This window comes from Amyelois transitella, chromosome 7 (assembly GCF_032362555.1).
Source record: "Amyelois transitella isolate CPQ chromosome 7, ilAmyTran1.1, whole genome shotgun sequence".
NCBI lineage: Eukaryota > Metazoa > Arthropoda > Insecta > Lepidoptera > Pyralidae > Amyelois > Amyelois transitella.
Window position 1 is genome coordinate 7,131,128 of NC_083510.1, and position 24,845 is coordinate 7,155,972.

General features: G+C 34.7%; 1 protein-coding gene across 6 annotated transcripts in view; it reads left to right on the plus strand.

Moving 5' to 3' along the window:
- Window positions 1–1,436: 1,436 nt before the first annotated feature.
- LOC106133233 (polypyrimidine tract-binding protein 2) overlaps window positions 1,437–24,845 on the plus strand; it is a 366,610-nt gene continuing 343,201 nt past the window's right edge. For all 6 annotated transcript variants that reach the window (XM_060945000.1, XM_060945003.1, XM_060945004.1 and 3 more), the window contains exon 1: window positions 1,437–1,588. The gene's annotated coding sequence lies outside the window, so the exon portion shown is untranslated. The remainder of the gene's footprint in view (window positions 1,589–24,845) is intronic.

Genomic DNA, 24,845 nt, shown 5'->3' on the forward strand with positions numbered 1-24,845 from the left:
TCTCAATGACACAGTTATTAAAATCATAAGCTATAAAAAAAAACGTCACGTTGAATCAGCCTATTTTGAGAATATGCAAAAAGCTAAATATGGTAACGATAAAGGAAAACTTTAAAGTTGCCAAGCCAGACTCGATGAGGTGGCAATGTTCTAATGACGGAATAATTTCTGTGCAATCGGGAAGCGCTGGAAGCCACTGTTATAGCAAGGATGTGTTGCGTCACCGTGGCTGTTCAACCTATTTATGGATAGTTGTTTGACAGATTTGAAAGAGTCTGAAAGTGGATTAAAGATGAATGAGTTACTAGTCAAATGTCTGCTCTATGCCGACGATCAGGTTATACTGAAGTCATCAGCGGAGGAGTTACAGGAGATGGTAAACTGTATGCATGAAGCTTTAAAAGAGAAAGGAATGAAAGTGAACGTAAGTAAAACTAAAACACTAGTTTTTGAAATGGAGAAAAAAATGACAGCATGTAATATTTTGATTGGAGGAGAAAAAGTTGAGCATCAAAGTTTACATCAGATGGCAAGTGTGATAGTGATATTGAAAGGAGAGTGAACGCGGGGAACATGGTGAATGGAGCTTTGCATGCCTTTATGAGCAGTCAGAAACTATCCAAAAAGGCTCGACTGGCTGTGCATAGGGGCGTGTTGGTCCCGACATTAATGTATGGGAGTGAAAGTTGGATATGGCAAAAGAAGCACGAAAGCAGAATAAATGCAGTGGAAATGAGAGTGTTAAGGAGTATGATGGGTGTGAAATTGAGTGACCGGATAAGGAACAGCGTGATAAGGGAATGTTGTGATGTGAAAGAAGATGTACTTAGTTACAGGAATAGAAAAGGGTATGTTGAGATGGTTCGGTCATGTGGAGAGGATGAATGAAAACAGGTTGACTAAGCAGATATACAAGGAGAGTGTGGAGGGAAAGGTCGGAGTGGGAAGACCTAGACGAACGTATCTTGATCAAATTAAGGACGTCCTGGTAAAGGTCAAAAGTACCCGAAACCGCCGAGCTTGCATGAAGAGAGTTATGAATGTGGATGAAGCGAAGGAAGTATGCAGAGATCGTGGCAAGTGGAAAGACGTAGTCTCTGCCTACCCCCCGGGAAAGAGGCGTAATTTTATGTATGTATGTATGCATTTTAAAATGAAAAACAAAAATTTTGTTTTTTTAATGTTGAAATCTATCCGAAATTTACCGATATTTCGTCAAACAGATACTTCTACTTACGAATGCGCTTGGTTTGTGACTAAATAGTGACATTGTTTAAGTTTATTGCAGCCCTTTTTGCTGTTATTGTAAATAAATCATCGATTTGAAAACTTCCAAAATTACCGTAACTTTGGAAGTTTTCGCGAATACTTCCCGAAATATTCCTGAAAACTTCCAAAATTTCCGAAACTTTCGGTAATTTTCACCTCTAGTTACCTGGTGTCGTGTAGCGTCGCTAATCGGAGGCGCACGAGTGTCGACCCGTGGACCTCGTCTTGGAGTTCGTTTACTTTTGGATTTTGAATCCAGAATTCCGTTCACCTGTGGGATTTCTGTTTCACCTGCGCGCGCACGCGAATTATTTCTAAGGTAAGTTTTGTTTATATTGTACCTACCTCACATCAACTAAGTAGGTACCTTTCCTTATAAGAAGTTGGTATTGGTAAGTATTTATTTTAGGTTTATTATTTTTGTTACACACTATTACTTACGTTCTGCATAGTAGGTACCTACCTAGCTTGCCCGATGTAAACACGTCCAAATTTCAAAAAGAAGATTCAAATAGGTAGGAAGATTCAAAATGTTTGTATCTTCAAGAATATTAGGGAACCGAAGTTGGTAGGTAGGTAGGTATGAAATAAAAAAGATCTCAGGATAGAATTTATTTTATAAAATGCTCCTTTTTCCAATATTGGTTTCTCCACTATATTGTATTAACCCTAAATGAGATAAGTCTGCCTTTGTATATTTTGTCTTACAAATTTACTGGACTTTTTGTTATTTCGTATGTACAATAAAGACATTTCAAACAAACACACCTATACCTAGGTACTAGCTCACGGCTAAGCTAAGATTATAAAAGCTAATAGGGTAATAAGGTACCTACATAAGTAGTACCTACCCACCTTACTACTGTCTATGGAGAATGAAACAAAATCTTTATCTTGACTTAAGTAAGACTTAATAAAGGTGCCTGAAAGTAAACAATCTTCTTTGTGCTCTCCTTATTTGGATTAAATACCTGAAGCTCTATCTATCCCATTAGACTGACATGTGCTCATTGTATCCAGTTGAGACATATTTTACACCTACTTTCCAAGACTGTTGGCTCTGTCTACCCGGTAAGGGATAAATACGTGATGTATGTAGTACCTACATACAAAATTACACGCGTCTCATGTTGTACTATGTACAAATAATTTATTAAAAAATAATAAGTATTTTTAAAACCTTCCTATTATAGCCTGCCATCCATAGCGATGAATCGTTCACTTCCCAAGCAAAGGAATCATTCATTCAAGTCACGCCTCACGCGGGACCGGTAATACAGAAGAATTGAATTCAAATTAAATTAAAATGGTAGGTTACGATTCGAACTCACATCTACAAACAAGAGAAATGCATAAGACGAAAATTATTCTTCTAACATTTAGTCGAATATTAAAAGTAATGTCTAAGGTCGCTAACTTAACTAATTATTTAAGTTAGGTAATCATTGCGCGGGGCTTCGCTCCCGTGGGACATGCCAGAAAAAAAGTAGTCTATGTTACTCTTGACGTCTGTTCAATCTGTGTGTAAAGTCTGTGTGTAAAGTCCATATCTGTGTCAAAAATCAGTCCAGTAGTTTTCAGTTTATTCGTTACAAACTTACAAACATACATTTTTTTATCTTTATTATTCGTGTGGATTATCACGCAAATTTGGTTAGCCTTAAAGACAGTTTTCTTGTACAACACTCTCATCGGAGTACCTATGTAATTGTTTTAAACCTAATTTTATGAAAATTTTACTTCAAAAGTTGTTAAAAAAACGGTTTTGTAATTATAGATATTCATGCGATGCGCGACAGTCTTGCTAAGATTATGTTTTGAATTTTAAATACATAATTAGAAAATTGATTATTAGAAAAAAGACTAACGCCCAAGTATTTCCCAATAAGATAAAAATTTACAAAACATTACTAAATAATCTACCTTGCCTGCTCAACTTCTAAGCCAAAAACTAAATATCTTGTTAAAAAATCTGCGGTCGACAGGTGCATTCATAAAACGCATCATCATTATAGATAAACTTTTTTTCTTAAAGAACTTGATGGTAAATGACGTCACCGTTGGCATCTCGGTCGGACGTCGGATCAAGGTCGTTAGAGTGAGGGAGATAGCATGCACGGGAAACTTCCATGTGACTGTGTTTATACAGCGTGTTTTAGAGATGTCACTTAAATCCTTTTGTCGTGTTTTTAAGAACCGTACATACCCATTTTGTAATTTGATTCATGTCAGTGTTATTAATGCAAAAGTTTGCCTACTTACGGCTACAACGCTGGAGTAATTTTTATGAAACTAATTTCTTATCAAATAATTATTTAACCGAAATCCAACATAGATTCCCTTTCTTCCATTCTCACGGGAACGGGAACAAAACCCGGATAAGCTAGTATTAAAAAAAACACAACTAAGATTCTCTTTGGATCCGAATTCTTATATGAAATTACAACGAATTAGCCTACATCATATTGGAAAAATTTAAAGACATACCTATAAGGACATTATCAGATAAATCAATCGAACATGTACTCATGACCTTTTAAAAATACTTGGATATTTTTTATCAATCCATCTAATTGTTCCCACAAACACAGAATTATTAATATCACTACCTCAAGCGTTGTCTGTTTTAACGACTACAGTCAGTGACCTAAGGTTTTCAAGGCCAAAGGGTCTGGAGTCTGTCTTTCCGAAAGTTCTGAAATAACTTGGAACATCTCAAACTTGCACAATTCAAATGACCAAGCAAGTTTTTGAGAGAAAAATTATGTCTTTCTCTGATTATTGCGTATTCAATCACGTTAGCACCCTCCACAACAACGCTTTGGGGCTCGGAATCTGCATTCCCAAGCTTCCTCACCCCAATTTAGTCCAGTATTTCGCGGCCTTAGTTTTAAGTCCATTGGTCCATATATAATCTTTTACGACATCCAGCAAAGGAAAGACCAAGATGCAGCCTAGAATAACTAAAGCGTGTTAGAAGTTATTTTTAGTTTCAATCTAGGTAGATTATAATCTCCCCTTAATGATTGATGAAGTAAGGTTTTTTGGAAGTTATAAACAAATAGTTGGGCGGTATTGAAAATCCTTTCATCACAAGGTCCACATAATTGGAGTTTGTATCGAAACTATAAGCCGGTTTAAAGCGAAATAGAGGAAAGTATCCCGTGGGTAGACCGGGAACAATGGGATTTCATCCCAGTCTCGGATTAATGTTAATGCACCGCTCCCGGGAGACTTTGATGTGTGCCACGTGATCAGATGGTTGATTAAGACGTGAGGTCGCTTAATTGTTATTAATAAGTACCTGTAGTTATTCAAATAATTTAGATTCAGTAATTGTCTGATATAAATTTATAACTTTAGAAGTCTGCGCTGCGAATCTAGGAAGCACGTCAAAAATTTGAGTTCTATTATATTTTACCCCACGCAGGTAATGGTAAAGATATAAATTTATAACCAAAATCTCAAACCCATCTGCAATGAATAAAGTTGAGAGATAGCGAATAACAATAGGAGTTAACTTTCCATCAATCCAAACACCATTTGGATATTTTCTGACTATCACTACTGTTCCAAACTTATGTACTAGGTTTTATTTTTAGAATCAGGAAAAAGGATTCGTAGAGGTGTTGCAAAACGATGCTATACGACTCTGACACCGTGTATATGATCTATGAAGGTGCTGGGTCCTATAAGTAATCTCAAACTTACACTTTTGCAGCTTTAACGCTGGACACATAGCATTAAACAACCATGCAACATTTTAGATATTTATAGAAGAGGGCGCTGTTTAACTGCGGACTGCCTGTAACTGGATCTGGGTCAGTGAATACAGAATGGTCCAGGTACCAACTTAGGGTAGAGCCTCAATTTACTATATTGGGATAAATAACCTAATTAATTTGGTCAACTGAAGAAATGGTATGCAAATTTTTTTTATATTTTTTTCGTGTAATGTCAAGAGATTGCAGTCTGGCAGTTGTAAAAGTATTTCTAGAATGTTATCATACTTATTTGTTGGACGACACTAGTTACCTTTACGATGTAAAGGTCGGAAGGAAGCTGATTCTATGATTTTTTCAAAACGGAATCTTTCTTTGGTTATTGTTCTGTTCAGATTGGTTCAGATTTCTTGTCATCTAAGAAAAGGAACCATTTTTATTAACATTTAACTTTTTTTTACCTTTATTGTTATTGATACGTCAGTTCAGGACATTGATGCAACAACATGCCACTCGTCATGGCTGGCTACCATAATAATGGGTTTAGTTTGTAATGACCATGCCATTACTTTTTGTTGAAGTACAACTCTATGCCTTCCTATGTTGAAATGTTACATAAATATAGATAATACAATATTATTATTATTTTTGTTTATATAGAACTAATTACAACTAGTTTGTTTTTTCTGTACTGGATTTCTTCCTTATTCTTTCAGCCTTAGTTATTTCTAATATTAAACCTTTCGTCGTGCAATAACGACTTAAGAAAATATTAAGTTACGATGCAACGATTGCATTATGGAGATTGGAGTTTCTTTAAGTCTATGGTTCTTTTTTAACAGGAATTTGTTGTAAAGTTTTGTGTGCTTATAGGTTTACTTCACATCGAACCCACCTACGTTTCTGATGAGGACAGTAATGTTTCTACGGTGTTTTGTGTGGCTTCACCAAAGATGCATTGGAAAGTTATTGTTTGTTAAGTGTTCACACGCACCAATGAGATATTTGTCTTTAGAGCGAGGTGCATTCAATGGATGCAAGAAGTAAACATCGTGGGAACACATTCGGAGTGTACACAAGATTTCCTTTGAGTTATGTTTGCAATATTATTTACAATCTCAGATTTAGGTAGTTGCGTATCAAAGGAATAGATTTTCCTTTACATAAACATAACTCAAAGGTTATGATGATTGCAATATGAGACTGTGAAGCTAAAGACATTGATACTTTCACTGTAGTAATGTCCTTCTCCAGTCTCTTTATTTTATACTTGTATTCACAAAATCTCAAGAATATTGGTTTAGTTTATAACACGTTAAAAACAACAACAAACACATAAGTAAACTTATTTTCGCATAAATAAAATTAGTTGGGTATATGATACCGATCGCCTTGCACTAAGTAAAAAAATACCTAGTAAAAATTTATATGAGGTAAGTCCACATAAATAATTCTCGTCACTTCACAGTTGACCTTTGTCTCCAGTTTATATTACCATAACTAGTCGTCTTCCCGGTTGACTGGACCTATTTAACAAGTATTCTTCATTTTGTTTTATTATGACCATTTGAAAAGTATTTGTTTCTATTCGTTACTACAAAACGCCCGCGCCTCCATCCGCGTGAAGCGAATAATTCCGTTTATATTAAGCTCTTCCCGCGGCGGGTAATTCCCTTATTGCACCCTAAACCACATAAGTGACCTTGATGACAAATGTCAAAGCTCTAGACGCAACGATTTGAGCTGTGCGTTGATATGTCGTTTATCAGTCAGTCAGTGTCTTCTTTATATATTTAGAAGACTAGAGTATGGCTTTGTTAGCAACCACATGTCAGAGGTTAAAGTTCAGGAACATACGTAATCAATAAAGGAAGTTGAGAGATGATATCCAAGGCTGATGATATAATCGCCTGATAGTTTGATATTTTGCAATAACTGCGAGGTCAAAAGTACCTAGGTATCCGAAGTTTTCATAATTTACTATCAAAATGCATTTTCCCGAATGGTTATGATCACGGCATCTACTGACTTCACTCATGTTGAAATTTATCCCAAACAGATACTAACTTTTGATCATTGATTATTTGACTTTCCACTATTGCACTTTATTTAACTTATGCATATAACTTATTTAACTAATACATATAACAAACTACCTATAAATTATTCTATATATAAAAAATAGGCACCATTTTAAAATTAAAATTTCTTTATTTTTGAAATGGTGCATATTTTTTACAACAAAATATTTTTTTGCGACATGTCGCAAAAGTGGCGCGCTGGCTATGCTATTATTCTTGCTATGCGCGTGCGCAAGTGTATACTTACATGTTGTAACTCTATTAAATAAAATATTACTTGGTAGTTATAGGGCTTTAAAGTTGTGGTAGGCCAGGCCTTTGTTTAAGACCCATTACCTAACCCAAAGCCTCATTTAGCATGTAAAAAACAATACTTTAACATCCTCAATTTTTTTGGTTCTAAAAAGTCTACCCAAAATTAGAGCTAGATGTATCAATGAAGCAGGTCAAAGTCACTAAATGTAACTGCAAATTAAGCATGTATTTTAAAATCGCGTCAGTATTGTATTTGCGCGACACGTCAAGGACATTCGTAGAGCCAATCTTAGCTATTAGCTAATTAACTGATGTGATCATGTTTAACTTGAGCAGAGCTCAAACAAGCGGAGGCTAAATGCCAATAACAAAGACTAGTTTTAGCAGAGTCTAAATGCCAAATCTTGCAAGTGAATGCGCGCAAACAGTAAAGTTAAACATCCAAGAGGTTGTTTAAGTAAATCCCGCTTTCGATAAAGTAATCTTTAGATCTCTAACTCGCACATCACTTAGATTCAGTACAGATAGACCTAAACTACTCATTCGATTGGAAATCGATTTGTACCCGTTTGACCGATCACAGTTTTTGGAGCACCCACCGAATGTTGCCGAGACACTTGTTGAAGCCGGCAGCCATTGCTATAAAACAGAAAACGTCTGCGACTGGCAGTTCACTCGAGTTCATTTCGATTACGTCAAAACTCGGGATAATATTCGGGTGTAGTAATCGATTTATTTCGTTCTCCTATTAATAGAAGACTAATTGGTCCATAACTCGCATCTGAAACTTTGATGCGGGCAACGCGTCGTTTATAAAATATCAATGACCGATGTAAAAGATTTCACACTATGTCTAATGTGGCTTGACACTATTAAAATATAAAATCACGTCATACTTTAAACGGGATGTGCCATCAAGCGTATGTTTATAAATGTTTCGTTTCGATTGGGCTTAACAACCGGATCCGGGCGCGTCCCGCACTCGTATGCCCCGCCACAAACACTCTGAGATTTATTTCATGATGTCATCAGTTCAAGTGGATTATACGCAGGTTAAATTTATTTAGCGGTGATTTAAAAAGGCCTTTATTAGTGAAAAATTAAATAATGTTTCCACTTTTTTTTATGAACACAGTCACAAAAAATTGCAACAGATTTTATCGTTCGGGTAGTCGTAGTACGTCGTCCCACTCTGCTACACTATTCTTTTATAATAACATTTGATGTTTTTTCTAATTGAACGAAATACATAACATGCTATGTTACCTAAAATAATATATACTAAATTTATAAACTTATTAATTTGGAAGTATTGTCTATTATTACGTGTAACATTTGATTGGGCCTTGGAAATAAACATTTTTGTTTACTGTAAATTATTTACCTATAACACAAGTGACTTTCATATATAGACTATCACCGCGAAACATGAGAATTATAATCGGAAACCTCTTCAATAACATATGTAATAAAATATTCGATTTCTGTTGGGGTCAGGTTCGCCGAATAAGTCGTTTACTCTCAGTTTCATTGAGCCCGCTTAACGTTTTTTATGACGAGGACAGAAATAAGGCATGGCAACCAAAACTGGTCTCGACATCTTTAACAAAGAAATATAGACTTGAGAAAGTGTTAAAAATCGGCCAAGTGCGTGTCGGGCCACTCGCAATGTTGGTTTTCGCAATTCATATTACTTATATAATAGGTAGGTACCTATTTTAAATTGTAATTTACTTTTTCATCTTTGCAATATATACTCATAACATTTTTGAAAGAAATTACTACGACTACAATCTCTCCCATCAGACTGCGTGGGGGTTTAACGGAAAACAACAACTTACTTACGTATTGAATTTTACAGTAAAAGTACTAGAGTTATTAAAAAAAGTTTAACTGCGGAGGAACAGGAAGACGAATATTTTAGTAAATTATTAGCGTCCCTTGAGTCCTAAACATGAAGTATGTATGACCGATAAAGAGTTTGACAAAAGAATCCTTATAAAAGAACCACATATTTACAATCTGTATTTTGTTAGGACTGTTTGCCTTGACCCACCTTTGGCTAAATTGAAATGTGATTTATTTCGGGGCACATCTACACTTGAATAAGCGCATTGTTTCTTAGGTCGTCGATTCAAAAATGATCCTTAAAGTTATCAGTAGTTCGTGAGGTTATTCCGTATTACTAATCTTGAGGAATGTTGCGTGGGAGTGGGGTAGGTAGAGCGGGAGTGAGCGAGATAGAAATAACCAGGAATACGTCTGGCTTTACCCCAGTGAACTCGATCTTGTAAATTGATGTTTCTGGTTTCTTTCCGAGGGGACCGAAACCGAATTTAGTTCGGTCGAGTCGAGTATTGTTAATTAGTTATTTTTATGAGTAGGTATAAAAACGCGTGTATAGTTTAAAAAAAATTGAGAACTTTTTTTGGTGAGATTAGGAAGGCCCTTTCAGTTAGTCTCCTGCCGCGTCGTCGCCGCTAAAATTTAATAGCTAAGTATCATAAACGTGGAATATTTATACGTCTGTATAAATTAACTAAGCATTGACAAGACCGGCGCTCAAATAATTTACTGATCTTGATGTAACATAGGAACCTTTTAAAGTACTTAATTATCCTACAGGAACCTGAAGTGTTCCGATTAGGTAGTGTCTTTGCTTCTCAGGTTATTTATGAAGCGACATGTACTTAGCAGCCTTCGCTTGTCAGCGGCAGTGGTAATTAATTACTGCCCCCTCCCCCACTACCCGATTGAAGTTAACTAAGCGTAGTTCGCTTAGCTCGCTGTGTTTTGACATTCGATGGGCCACTTTGAACTATATCAGCTTTCTAACGATTACTAATTGAGTTGTGAGTGTCGAGACATCAATTGCGTTTAAGTTCTAACGTATTCGTACAAAGAAAAATGAGAAATTGATAGTTTGTCTAGTTTATGTCTTACTTGAAATGAAGAAAGAAGCCAAAATCTAGTTCATCGAATATGCCCAACGGCGTAAATACTATGCAAATTAATTTCACTATAAGTTTTTGACTTGCAACTGAGATTGAAGGAACACCCTAAGAATGTGCTTTTTATGAATAGCGACAAAAATCTAGTATTATAAAAATTGCTTTCTGACATAAAGAAATCTATATTTAGGTGGTCTCCTCTCCTACAAGACTTGTATAGATAAAGGCGAAGCAGAAGTTTGAGTTTGTTTGAATATTTATATATTTAGGTACCTATTTGGTACCTTAAGAAATATGTACTCTACGTCTGCTGCGATACATTATGTTCTATATCAGAGGCGAGCGAGTTGCAATATGTATAAAGTATCTACTAGTGCCTTTGTACGCGAGAATGGAGAAAAGTGTGCAACTGAATCCTACATCCCGAGATGCGCCTTTACCACAAAATACAGAGTGTACAGACTAAATATGTTTACATAAATATTTTACACTTTTACTCAATAGATAAAGAGAACACTTAAAGACGCTACTTTCAACTTTCATTATTCATATAAAGTACTAACGACCCGCCCCGGCGGTTTCTCACGAGTAGCATTTATAATAAATTTTATACAAACTTTCACCCCCCATTTAAGTTAGTATTATATGTTGTTGTATTTTAGTTTTAAAAAAAAAATATCTAATTTTTTTACCATATACATACCAAATTTGCAGTAATTCTTCTGTAAGACTTTATTTTGAGCCTCTAGCGAGTCGTATGTAATGCGCCCGATAATATATTCAGATCGCATTTATTCTCACAGCATAGGCACCGAAACAAGGTTTTGTTTGTGCGAGACAATCCCCCGGGCTAGAATTTCTGAAACCTTAACAGGTAAATACAACGAAACTATACGACCGTTAGAATGATTCGGGATTCAAAACATATATTGCCAGCTATGAAGATTGCCAATACCGTGTTTTATTTTCTGCGGTATTATGATCATATACAGTTGCCCAATTATGTGCCGTGTGGTTTCCGGCATTTTATAATAGGACCACATCTCTTTCCCATGGATGCAGTAAAAGGCGACTAAAGGGATTATTATATTCATATTCAGGATCATGGTAAAAAGGCGCAAGCGTACGGGCTAAGAGGTAATGTTTAAAACTGGGTAATTACAAGGCCAGGAGGATTGAAGATGGTTGTATAAAAAAATAAGAGTTCGACAAATACTTCTTTATATAAATAAAGTAAATTTATGAAATGTTACGAAACTAGACTCTAAAATTAAAAGCATAAAATACATAAAAATAATATGACTTATTTCATTTGTATCGTAAATTTTGACTGAGCACTAAGCATGCACATTGCACATTCAATTCATATTAAGTTTGGTTACGCACGAATTCATCTAAATCCGAACGCAGTTAATTAATGCTTAAAGCCGCGAGAGTTTCTGTATGTAAAATACATTTGTACACTACAGATCTTTTGAGGACTAACATCGAAGATCGAATACAAAAATAGTTCCCCTTTCCATTTGTGTCTGGTATTATAATTGAGTGGCATGGGGGCCTCTTAAGCCCGCATTCGTATTATGGAGTGCGCTTCAACCATAAATCCCTGTGCGCATTACACTGTCGTCGGACGAACGAAAGAAGTACTTTGGCCCAATATGGCCGCCAAGAAGTTAGAACTGCCAGACTTTTACACGAGGAATATTTTAGGTTCGAATTTTAAAATCTTCAATTTTGATCCAGCTCAAGTTCGTATTGGAGTTTTGATGGGTAACCTAGTTTTAAAAAGATTTTCGTTACCTACAACAAATTGTTGTAATTATGATCATATTCTGTTCCGATCACGTATTTTTTTATTGTTTAAACCATATGAAATCTATCATTTCAATGATTTTGAGTCCGACAACTTAAACGTGGTTGGTCCTTCGACCCGGACATAAGACAAATTGAATCATGTGTTTTATTTTAGTCGGATGATAAACTACCTACCGATAGACCCTTACCTACTATTTCGCTCTCAGTGAGCGTCATTGTGTTCACAGAATATAACAATCTTGGTTTTGAGAAACTGTCTCAGGTTCAACAGACTATTTGTGATCTTATCTACGGATTGCACAGAGACCGATAATGGCATTCAAATGGTTATGATTTAATAAAAAAGTTTTGTTTGTGTACAGACATGCTTTATTTTCAATTAGTAAGTATTTCATATTTTATGACACTGTACTTCGCCCAGATATATTTTTAAGTATTAATTTGAGATTAAAAAGTACAAAATAAATAAAATGTTATCCTGCAAAACAAAATGAGAATTATAGAAGGTGACTGAATAATGGAATAGCTCGTCTGAATAATAGGGTCAAACTTACAAATGCACATAGTTATCAGGCCTTGTATTTTGGGTGTGAATATAATAGTGTCTTAGCACCGATTGTTTAGATAGGATCGGCGGTTTCATCGGGAGTTATCTCTATAATTAGCAAGCTCTTAAAGATAATCCTTCCCGCTTGGCATAATAACATCAATATTGGCTTGGGCTTAAATCGGATTGGGACAGTGCTGAAATCCTACAACGTGGATTTTAAAAGGTTTCTGGTGTCGTACTCATTAGCTGCTGATGATGAAAATATTGTATTGTTAGTTCCAATAGTAATGATATTGCCGGTAAATCGATAAAGGTAAGACTTTATTTAAGCTTTCACCCGTAGCTCCGCCCGCGTTATTATACTTATTATATATATTGTCAAAAAAACTTGCACTTGTCGTTTTCCAAAATAATATTAATCTGTAATATAGTAATATTTGTACTTAATTCCATCATAATCGTTTCAGTGGTTAAACTGTGAAGAGATAACAAACGAACAACCAATCAAACTTACTTTCGTCGGGTTTAGTTGGTAACTATGGTTGGAATTAATTTGAAACGGTTGTCAGTCTTCTGACTTTAAGGATGGTAACTCTACGTTTTTCAGAAGTGTCATCATTTCTACAAGTCGTCGTTCACCATGATTGCCATTATTATTCTTTCATCTAGCTGGGAGATGGAAATCTTGAGTGGAACCGAGATCACGTATTTTTCGAAATGATAAAACTTCGACATCGCATTTTGTCATATTGATACCTTTTTTGGATGTCAGTGGTTATCACATTCTATGATTTATTTATTTATAGTCTTTAATGGATAAATGAAACCAGTTATTAAAAGAGTTGAGTTGATTAAAATATAATGCAAAAGTTATAATTGGTGAATGAGTAGCATTTAGATACCTGTTCGCGCGAGGTAGTTAAAGTTGACGTAAGTTAGTTAGAAACGAACTGATACAACGAAATAAGGAATCTGCAGATGCATAACTAGTATACAGTGCACTCTGATACTTATGAGTGGGTAGTACTTATACTTAATAAAATAATTTGCTGTGTCAAAACTTCTTTCCACTTCCACTGGAAAGTCGGACGACTCACGTTCACTGCTGATATAACGATTTTCTAATAATTTTTCCTAGTAAAAATACGCAGGGCAGGTAAAGCAGGTGAGTCAGAGCAACTATAGCGCCTGATGTTCCCTAACTATGAAACAAATGATAAAACTTTGGCCGTGTGTTGAGCACTGATCTGAAATTATTATGCCCGAAATACCTTTTGACTTGACAAAATAAAAAGAAAATTTTTTAAGACCCGAAAATTCTTCCAGTAAACCTTAATTTTTAGCTCCAATGAATTGAAAATTCAATTCTGTGCTCTCTTTATTTCGTACTTTTGATCGTTTCTTCTGGCTGCTAAGTGCTTGCTCACTCACAGTTATTTGTTACCAGTAGCGTATGTTATTTATTTATTTTAAATAACAAATAAAATATTTTTTGGAATAAAAATCAAGTTTAAGTCAAGCTTTCCTAAATTGGAATTTCAAAGTTCCCTTTAAATAAGTTGAATGAATATATTATGAACAGTTTTGTGAAACAGTCCTAATTAAGTCAGATTCATTTGTGATTCTGTTTAACTTTCAACTCGTTATGAGGTGGACAAAGTTCCAAGCGGCCTCTGTACTCGTCTAATTGGAGGACCATAGCACAATGTGACCTAAACAGTTCAAGTTTGTATAGAAAACGTTCATTCAGTCAACCGCTAGTGAGGTTGGAAAGGCGACAATATCGTTAAAGAGTGTGTGATCCGCTGACCGTATCGGTTAATGTCCGAAAATTGTCGGCAATGCGTGACGCAGGCCGACCTTCACTTCCTTACGATATTATTATTTAACTCATAAGTGGAATGAGATGCTAAGTCGACACTGTTTACGACTTTGCAATGATCGGCATGAATTTGGCTATATTGCGAATTTGGATAATAATCGTTTACAAAAGCTCTGTCTATCTCGACATTAATTGCGATTGCGAGCGTCGTCGCACATTTTGTATTTTAACATTTACTCTTTGAGTATTGTAACTTAAAAAAAATTGTTGACATTAAGATACAATTTATAGAAATATAAAGCTTTTACTTGACTTTATCAAGTGGAAGCTTTTGTTTGATATTCGCTAATTAACATTAGGCCCATTCATTTAAAAGTATGCCAAAATCGTTCAAACGTTAAACCACTAAGATGCGCGATTAAAAAGGTAGAATAAAAAGACCAGCAAATAATTTTTCACATTTATAATATTAGTATGGACACAAGTTTGGATATTGTGATAAATAAAACAGTGCCTTAACAAAATTCTAAGTGATCATTTGAAATGTTTACCTACCTATGGGTAGAAGTAGATTAATTTCGTTTTAAACTCCCAACTTGTCAAAGTTGTTGAGAAATGACAGTAATTTCACAGCTGTTTGATTTTTAATTGCTCCCAATTTCAGCGCGACTTCAGCTTAGAACTCTGGATATTTAAGACTGAAGTTCTTTTAAGTTATTTAAAGTCTGATCAGGTCAGTCACTAAACATTTCTTCACATAAAATTTGGCAATGTGATATTTTTCGCTTTTAATTTTAATACAATAAAAAAAAATATGGAATGAGATCCATTTTGTAAGCCCGACCTTCAGCGATTTTACTGCAATAAAAATATACTACATATTCCTATGTTCTAAAAATTTTTTTAAAACTATTTGTTGGGATTTTTATAAGTTTGACATTTGTCTTCGTCCAATAATAAAAAACTAAACTTGCGTCAGAATATTTTTTAATTACAAACATCATTCTCGACGCAGCAGGTGTATGCATTAGTGTCAGCGATACACCACGATCACCCAAAATGTTACGTCCCAAATTTAAAATTTTGTTGAAGGAATCAAATATCATTTAGTGATAACTTGTGCCAGAATATAAAAAAAATTGGACTCTCTCCAACAATCGATTACATTACTCAAACGTTAAAAGGAAACCGTCCTATTTCTTGCGTGCGATCTTTTAAGATCTAAAATCATTAGTATTGATTGATTTTGATGCATCTATGAGAAGTTGGCACGTAGTAAAAGAAAATACTTATAATATGTTTATTTCAAATTCATATACGTCAATCGTAAATCACATGTTTAGAAGAAAAATCTAATCTAAATAGAAGATAAATCGACACAAGAAAAAGGATTTTCATTCATGCTCGTACTCTATGTTCACAAAACTATTATACTACTAATACTAATACTGTTGGTCAGATAACTTTCTGTCTAAAAGAAACAGGAATTTTCATCGTAATGTTGTAGTAATATCAGTTATATATATATAAGCATTTGAATATATTATTCGTGTTCAGTACTGTTTATTCTTAGGTTATCTGTTTAATCAGCAAATATTTGAGACTTTATCAGTTTGCGAAAGATCACACCTACCTATATGTATATCTTGAGTGGCAGCTGTCAAAATGTCAACTTCATATCGATTTTTGACAATTTTATCAAGTCATGTATTAGGTTTAAGTGTCCTGAGTGTGTGATAGATGCTCGATACCATAAATCGGTTAAGTCAGAAAAATATTAATATTCATTTGTTGTTATATTTGATGGTGTTTATTAATGAACAAACAAAAATATCTTCTGAACATATAGAAGGTTTATTAGACACATTTAAATACTATTTAAGTTTAGGATGCTACCTGTGATCTGTGATCGTATATCGTTCATGTAGCATTAAATACCGCTCATGCTCGTCCATCCACATGGAAAACGTAGGCGTTATGTTAAAACACTTTCAGATGTAGGGAATAGCGAACATTCCTGATTCTATGGCGGCCATGTGATCCTCACATCTCATATTTTGATGCGCTCTTCTGAATTCTTTGTCCATTTTAGTGATGTATTAAGCGCGTTAAGAATTTAGTAATGTCGCTTTGGAAGCGGCACTAAATTTGGGTTTGAGTAATTTTTCGACATCGACGAATGTGTAGAAACCAAAAGGTGACAATATTGTGTTTATTTATTTATTTATACATTTATGTACATCAAGGAAAATAAGAATAAAACTTGAAATAAAGAGAAATTCAGTAAAAGGGCACACACACAATAATGAATAAAAATTTGATTAGATTTTAAACAACAGTTGTTTTGATAATCTGGAGTTCATTCGCGAACATTGACATGTTAGACTTATCTTATGTTGTCTTATAGATGTCTTCATCTACCTTCTCTCTCTGACCTGTAGATAAAAAGAAGGAGTATACCTTGCTAAAGTTCGTAAATGTTCTGTTTTGGTGTGATGACACGGTAATTCACATTTAACTTTCTAGCTACATCTCACGGTTCGTTCATTCACCGATTAACACTGAGTGGTGAGAAGCGGCCTGCATCCTTTGTTCGTCGAATCTGCTTGGCGGACGTATCAGTGTCCTGTCCATCAAGCAATGCATTCATGAGCCAATCGAAGCGTTAACTCCATAGAAACGTTAGTTGATTCATCATAAAACGCTGAGAGCAAAAGCGCTTGCTCACGGTTTGGCTTTTTTTAGTCTATGTTATTCGTATCATGATGAAATTTGTGTTAGTTTAAGAAAAAGAGTTCTGTTGTTTGCAATTCATTAAGTAATACAGGAATTACAAACAGGGAAATAGTGTCAAAATCAATAACAAGACTTAAGTACAAAAATAAATACATTATTTTTAATTAAGAAGCGTAAATAATAACTTGTTAACGATTTCAATTAACGAGTATAAAGTTCCATAGAAGTTTACCAGCAATAAATTGTCTTATCTAGTTATTTCCTTTATGCAGTCTTCTATCGTTTAATTGCCATGAAATCCCCTTTAATGCAGTTGTTCCTGAGAAATGCCGCAGGGATTTAAATACTTACTTGTTGATGTTTCTACGGATGCAGACTCCAGCCGTTCAGTCACTAAACAAAGAAATAAAATATGACTTGTACAGATAACTAGTATTTGTATGGATTATTGAACGAGGCTTAAGTTTCAAACCATTTTGAGGTTATTGCTGTATGTAAGAAACTAGCCTGCGTAAAGCGAAAATTCCTGTTAATATCTCCCCTTCCCGCGGGAAGTCTGGGAAATCATCTCATAGTGCGTCTTTAGATCACCAATGGATCATCTCAGGTCCAGTTTAACGGTTTGGCAGTGCGTTGATCAGTTAAGGGGTTGCCTGAGAAAATGGGCATTAGTACTACAATATTTGATCGTTGTTGTTGATTTATGAAATACAACATAATTTAGTTACATTGTAAAGATTAATAACGTTGAACTTTAAAAAATAATTTCTTGTCACATTATTTAATTCTCATAGCGTAAGTACCTCATATAATCACATTGCAAACGTATCGGTTAATATTAGAACAATAGTCAACCTTGCTAATGAACGTTTTCATGATCCAGCCGAGGTCGTGGGATCGACATGACTCAATGCGCTGGTGCAGAATCGCTGACATACTTCTTATAGAATTTCTAGCGTTTCTTAAATAGGTGCTAGATTTATTCAATTGCTCATCAGCTCATAGACACAGTTTAAAGAAAAATAGTTATACAAGTATCGCATCAGCTCACTTTTGTTAAGCGAGTTCAATGTCATTCCATTTGTTAGTCTGAACTTTGTTCCATCCTCAATTTAATCCTAAGTAAGTACCAGACTCGTTATAACGATACTGATATTTATATCATAACTTTGTGACACAATATAAGTATAAAGATGGTGTAATAAACAATGTTTTTGTATTATATATGATACGAGTAACAAATACCGATTCCTGATAGCCTCATAAAAATCAATTTCTTATTTTTGTAATCAAGAAACCAATTTCTTCCTGTAGGTACTTATTACTTGGTTCACTAGAACATAAAACCCAGTCTCGTCATCTTAAAGCCTGTAAAAGCAATGAAAATTGTCGACAAGCTATAAAGTAACTAAACGATACCGTCCATTGTTCATACTACGACACGGAGTCCGTATTTTACTAACAATAGTTTATTGTTTGTTGTGACTGCATCACAAGACTACAGAAATTGCCTAATCAGAATACTTTACTGACACCGTTGAACGTCATTAGGTTACACTGTAGAGCTTGTGAAGTCACGTGTAAAAACCTAACTTATATAATACAGGTTCGTGGTTATAAGTGTACCCCGGGCTCCTCTCTAAATGGGTGACGATTCAACCAGGATTGATGCCAGAAGGAATGATGACGCTGATCTTTGAACGTCAAAAAGAGTGATGAAAGCACACCATTAGAGACAAAATACCAAATAAAACGTATCTTTTATCTTGAATTGCTTTAAATGAGCGTTAATCGTGAGCTTGTTATATTGGGCTTGGAGAATCAATATTACATCAAGTCTCATGGTCCAAGATTTAGAATTGTTCGATAGGATTTAGAACTGTCTAAAATTTTATATAGCTTACCTATAGCTCCAAGTATTTTTATATATGAGTCTGTTGATGGAATCCCAAATTAAAATCCTGTTATAAATCTACAGGAAATGCTTGAGGAAGCCGGGATTGTATGCATTTAGTATCTCCATGATTAGAATATTTAAAATAGAATAGGTTGAAATATATATAATACGATTCTTTTCAAAGTGCTTGGAAGTATACATTCCATTATGGCATTAGTGTAATACCTTTTTACAAGAACTGGTGAACATTACGTCGCAATGGGTGTTAGTAACACCGTAGTGTTTTTACATTGCATTGAGATGCAATTTTGAAATGTATTTGACAGTTCTACGGCTACACAGAAAACTGCGTGCTATACAAGCCGACAACTTCTATTTATTCCTCTCTGAATAGGAGCGCTAGTACACGATGCTAGATTGGGTAAGAAAGGTACTTACACAAAGCGACTCCTGTCTGACCTACTTGCCTTGCCTATTATTTTTCCGATTTCTAAGCACATAGACCAATGCATATACTCATAAATATATATGTATATTTATAAACGTGTCACGTTAGTATCACAGGCGTCTTTCGTGTCCGCCGATGTTTCTAATACAGATGATATCACATCGCGTGTCACCACCGCATACACCGGCGGCCATGGTTAATGGGTTACGTGGAGGTAATCAGCTTTTAATGGCATTTGTTCGTTTTGCGAACACTTGCGAGATTCATTTTGCTATTATAATTTTTATTATTTTTCTGGTGAAAGCAGGTTTTGCACTATTATGTCTTCTTAATTATCACTAGCAAAAATTAAAGAAAAATATTTTATTAATTAAGGTACGTTTACATGGTTCAAAAGGACCCGTATATAATCTGTATGCGTAACATATTTTTTTTTAGTTATTGAATGATTTTCAATACACATAAGTCTTAACTAGACGGAAAATGGAAGACTACCGATAAAACAAACAGCAAAAAACATAACAGAAGATCAAATCCTCGAAGCTTCCGGATAATGAACCATCAAATTATATTGATGAATTGCGTTCCACCCCGCGTAATCGGTTTGGTTTGTCTAGGGTTGCCAGATTTCAGGCCTACCACGAACTTGGCCTTTACAATCATCGTATTCAGCATTCGTATCAGATTGCTGCGTAATTAAAAATTGCAAAAATTTTGTATATATAAATTTTAACTGCGGCGGAACAATTACAAATGTTTTCAAATTTTGTTTAGAAAATACACGCTTACATTATTCAATGTTTCTCAATCGAACAACTCATTTAAAATGTTGATATTAGCTTGAAATCCATGGTTTGATTTCAATGAGGTATTTCCAACTGCTAAACCATTTTAATAAACCTGACACAGAATAAAGTCCTTATTTTGTAGTTTAAGCGCCTGGCAACCCTCTGTAGGTACAGCTATCGTATTCCGACGGGCAACTTTTGTCGGGAATTTGTCCCGGAATGTTCCAGCGTTCTGTGACCTCTCCCGCAGGGAACTAAGACGTTAAATCCTGGTTACACCTATTGAGCCTTTGCTCACTTCGTTAATGGAAACAAATTGTCGAATAAATTGTTACAAGAAATAAACACCATTGGCGTTTACGGAAAAAGCCGCAGTAAAACTAGTTTGCTAAGTGAACTTTTGATTCGCTAAAAAAACTAGTGTTTTTCTAATTCACAACTTTATATTTCTGCAATGTAACCTAAATGAAATATTTAAAAAAGCGTTAATAATTTATTCTCGCGATTCTTCAATTAGGCAGTTCATTAAAAAACCTTTCATAAGCAGGTAATGTATTTTCAGTTAAGGGAAGTTATTCAGCAACTAAAATATTTAGGTGGAACCTAACCTTGAAATATTTGAAGAATATACAGGCAGCTTGAGTTAAATTTTCTGTAATTCATTGAAGTTATACACAGCGGTTTATTTAGGTATGTCAACTGAATTTCTCAATAATAATTTGAATAGACATTAATCATAATTAGATGTAAAGCAGGAATGGGCTTAAAGGTTTAATTTGTATCGTTGTTTCCACGACGGACCGACTCAAGTTGACTGTGCTTATTATGTCTTGTACACTTGTCATTGTAAAGTTCATAAAAATATCTTCACAAATAAGTTCATATTTATTCGCTACAATGAATGTTCTTTTGAAATAAAACTGTAGAATAATCGGAATAATTTAGGATATTCTTACTTTTTTACTTATGTTTTATGCTTTGAACAATAAGGCATATGCAGCTTAATCAAAGCAAGAGCGAACAGGCACCATTTGAGCTTGCATTTCCTACCTTAGAGTTGTTCTTGCCTACCATCAGGCAGATTGAAATAAAATGCACTCAAGTTCCCAATAAAAAAAACATTTTCTTCTATATTTAATGTTATTTTTTACTACCTTTGCAAAATCCCATGTCTGTTAATTGGGTCTGTATGAATCGTGGCAACTAAGACCTTTGTTGAGGAATGAACTCATCGCGCAAACGCTCTTACGCAAGTTAACATGACATCATCATTTATTTATTTGTTTTTATAAAGCTGATCTTGATTTATAACAACCTTCAATTACCAGCAAAAGTTTCGTAACCATAAAGTTCTCTTACCAAAGCAAAGTGCTTCATAATAGCTTTATTTGTGTGTTGGTCAGTAAGATAATTACGCACGAAAGGAAGTAGGTGGTGGAAGGATTTTGATTGATTGAAAATTGCAATATGTAGTGTAATCAATTATGCTTTCGGTGCCTGTTACCTACTCTACCTAATCAATGTCAGTGTGTTAATACCCTGGAAGGGGAGATAGGAAACACGATTGAGGGGAGCGTTTAACACCGAACCGATTGCAGGAAGCTGATACGAATCCCCGATAAACTGACTGCCTTATCACCGAAACTAATTCGGTGTAACTGAGGATTATTGAATTAGCCAAGTTTTCACTTTTCATTTGATTTCTTTTTGTATTCTTGTGGTTTCTTAAATTTTGTTTAATAAAACTATCATCACAATTTTTAACTTTAATTTTTTAGCTGTAAAGATTGTATATTATATTTAAAATATAATAGTTAAAGTTATAACAAGCTTTTAGGCATGAACATAGTCACCTTTTACAAGTACCTTGTACGTTGATGATATAATAAATATCATAAAATTTGGTAGGTATATTGCTATTCTCTTCATACATAAGTTTTTTCTTCATGGGAATAAGTAAGTCATGCTTCATCTTTGTTTAGGTAATGCAAACGTGTCGATTTAGGGAGATAAATTTTAAAATACCTATTAAAACTAGCTGTTAACCGCAGCTCCAGCTGCGTTAAAATTAAAATCCCGTTTCTCCCACTAATGTGTAAAGAGTATTTTTTTAGTTATCAGAAAAAGAGTATATCTGTCTAGTAGTTTTTGAGTTCTTTCGTTACATACAAATTATAAATATTTTCTATACATACATACATACATAAAATCACGCCTCTTTCCCGGAGGGGTAGGCAGAGACTACCTCTTTCCACTTGCCACGATCTCTGCATACTTCTTTCGCTTCGTCCACATTCATAACTCTCTTCATACAAGCTCGGCGGTTTCGGGTACTTTTGACCTGACCCTTTACCAGGACGTCCTTAATTTGATCAAGATACGTTCGTCTAGGTCTTCCCACTGCGACCTTTCCCTCCACACTCTCCTTGTATATCTGCTTAGTCAACCTGCTTTCATTCATCCTCTCCACATGACCGAACCATCTTAACATACCCTTTTCTATTCCTGTAACTACATCTTCTTTATTAAATATTTTCTTTTTATAATATTTGTATGGGTTAACCTTATACAAAACACTCTTATTTATCCTTAGTTGCGCTAGCCTTGACGCGCGGTTCCGGCCGTCTCCCGATGCATTCAGTTGCAGTCGCATGCACGGCGCCCATTGTTTATTTCAATTTGCGGCAAAACTTTCTTACGAGCAAATGTAGCGACTGCATCTATTTTATTCGAACGTTTCAGTTTAGATTATAGGAATACTTCGCCTTCGCATAAATGTGTGCATTAGTTTGAATGTTTGGGACATTGAGACCTATAAGATATTGCAGTTGATAGGATGAAACAACTATGTGTGAATTGTACCATGTTCGCGGTAATAGTTACTAGCGGGTTTAATTAAAGTGCATCACTATATTTTTTATATACTTCATTGACACAAAGTTGATTTGACGTATTGTTTGTTTGTCGTTATTGTAATATTTTCCATTCCTCACTTACATAATAAAAGTTGAACTTTACAAAATCAAACATTTCCCGCTTACATAAATTTACTGTTAAAAATTAACTGAATGCCTGAGTAAACACCAACGGAGGCTTTATAAATCTTGATGCTTATAATTATAGGCCTACTTAACACATTTCGTACCACATTAAATTTGCCAAAAATTCGTAGGAAACCCGTTTATTCAGCCTTTTAAGCTCTTAATTACATTAAAATACCGCAGTTACCGGCAAATGAAAAATAGGACGAGTCTTCGGAGGCTTACAATATTTATGTAGAAAGTTAATCCGAACTAATTGAATTAGAACCGTAGGACAATCGATAATCGAACATTCGGTAATGTCGTGGGTGAAATTGAGATAGATAGTACTCAATTAGTCTAAAGTTTGTACTTAGTACTTAGTTAATATCGCAGAGAAGTATTTCGTAGTAGGTAGTGTATCATGCCACATGAAACCTTTAAGCTTAACAATAGTTATACATGCTCAATACATAAATAAACTTGGTTGAGCTGTGTCAAACGTACCAATTTTTTCTAATAAGAGATGAGTAGAATCATGTTCTAACTACATACATATAATCACGTCTATATCCCTTGCGGGATAGACAGAGCCAACAGTCAACAGTGATAAAATATATGATGTTGTAACTTATTAAAGATATAAAAAAACATATGTTTCGGACGAAATAATTTTAAGGAAGGTATTTTTTCGTCAAATATCTTCTCAGGCGAGGTAAGAATGAAATACAATTTGAATTTTAAAATGTCCCCTATAAACTGATACCAGGCATCAACTTACTTAACACCGTCCGCAAACAATTTGTTTCCTTGATTCCTTTCGCATATAAGCACGAATGTGGACTGATATGTTGCCCCTACATCACAGACTAGGCAATGATAATACACACGGCGGTATCGAGTCGATTCACTCGTCACCGTCAGATACTAGATTTATCGAGAAAAGTATCGATGCTTCAACGTTCGTAAGTTTAATAAACTATTTTTATTTAGACTTCAAGTAGGTACCATAATCTTGGTTTAGTTTGGTTATACTTCTAGTTTACGTCAAATTTATCTTTGCTTTACCGGAGATTAGAATGATATTAAGGGTTTGGTTTTCGTTATAGTAACGTGTAGTAAAATAGTGCAACCCACACTAAATAGTGTAGGAAACACAATCTTAAATAAGCACACCAGAAACTTCATCTCGTCTATTTGGTTGGGGGTTACACAAGTAGCATATTTCCCATGCATATAATTAGTATAACCTCAACATTTATAATGTTTCAAGCGAAACTGATTAGTTTATCAGCAATTAAAATAAATCGATTATTAAATATTATTTGATACGATATTTTTCTTTCGCATATATGACTAAACGGTTTGTGTGTATTACTACGCATATAAGTTACGCCTGACTTTGTGTTTGTCTTTACTGTTAGCATATTACCGAAGTAAACATCGATAGAAAACTATCGACACTTCTAGAGGTATCCAATACATAGATTA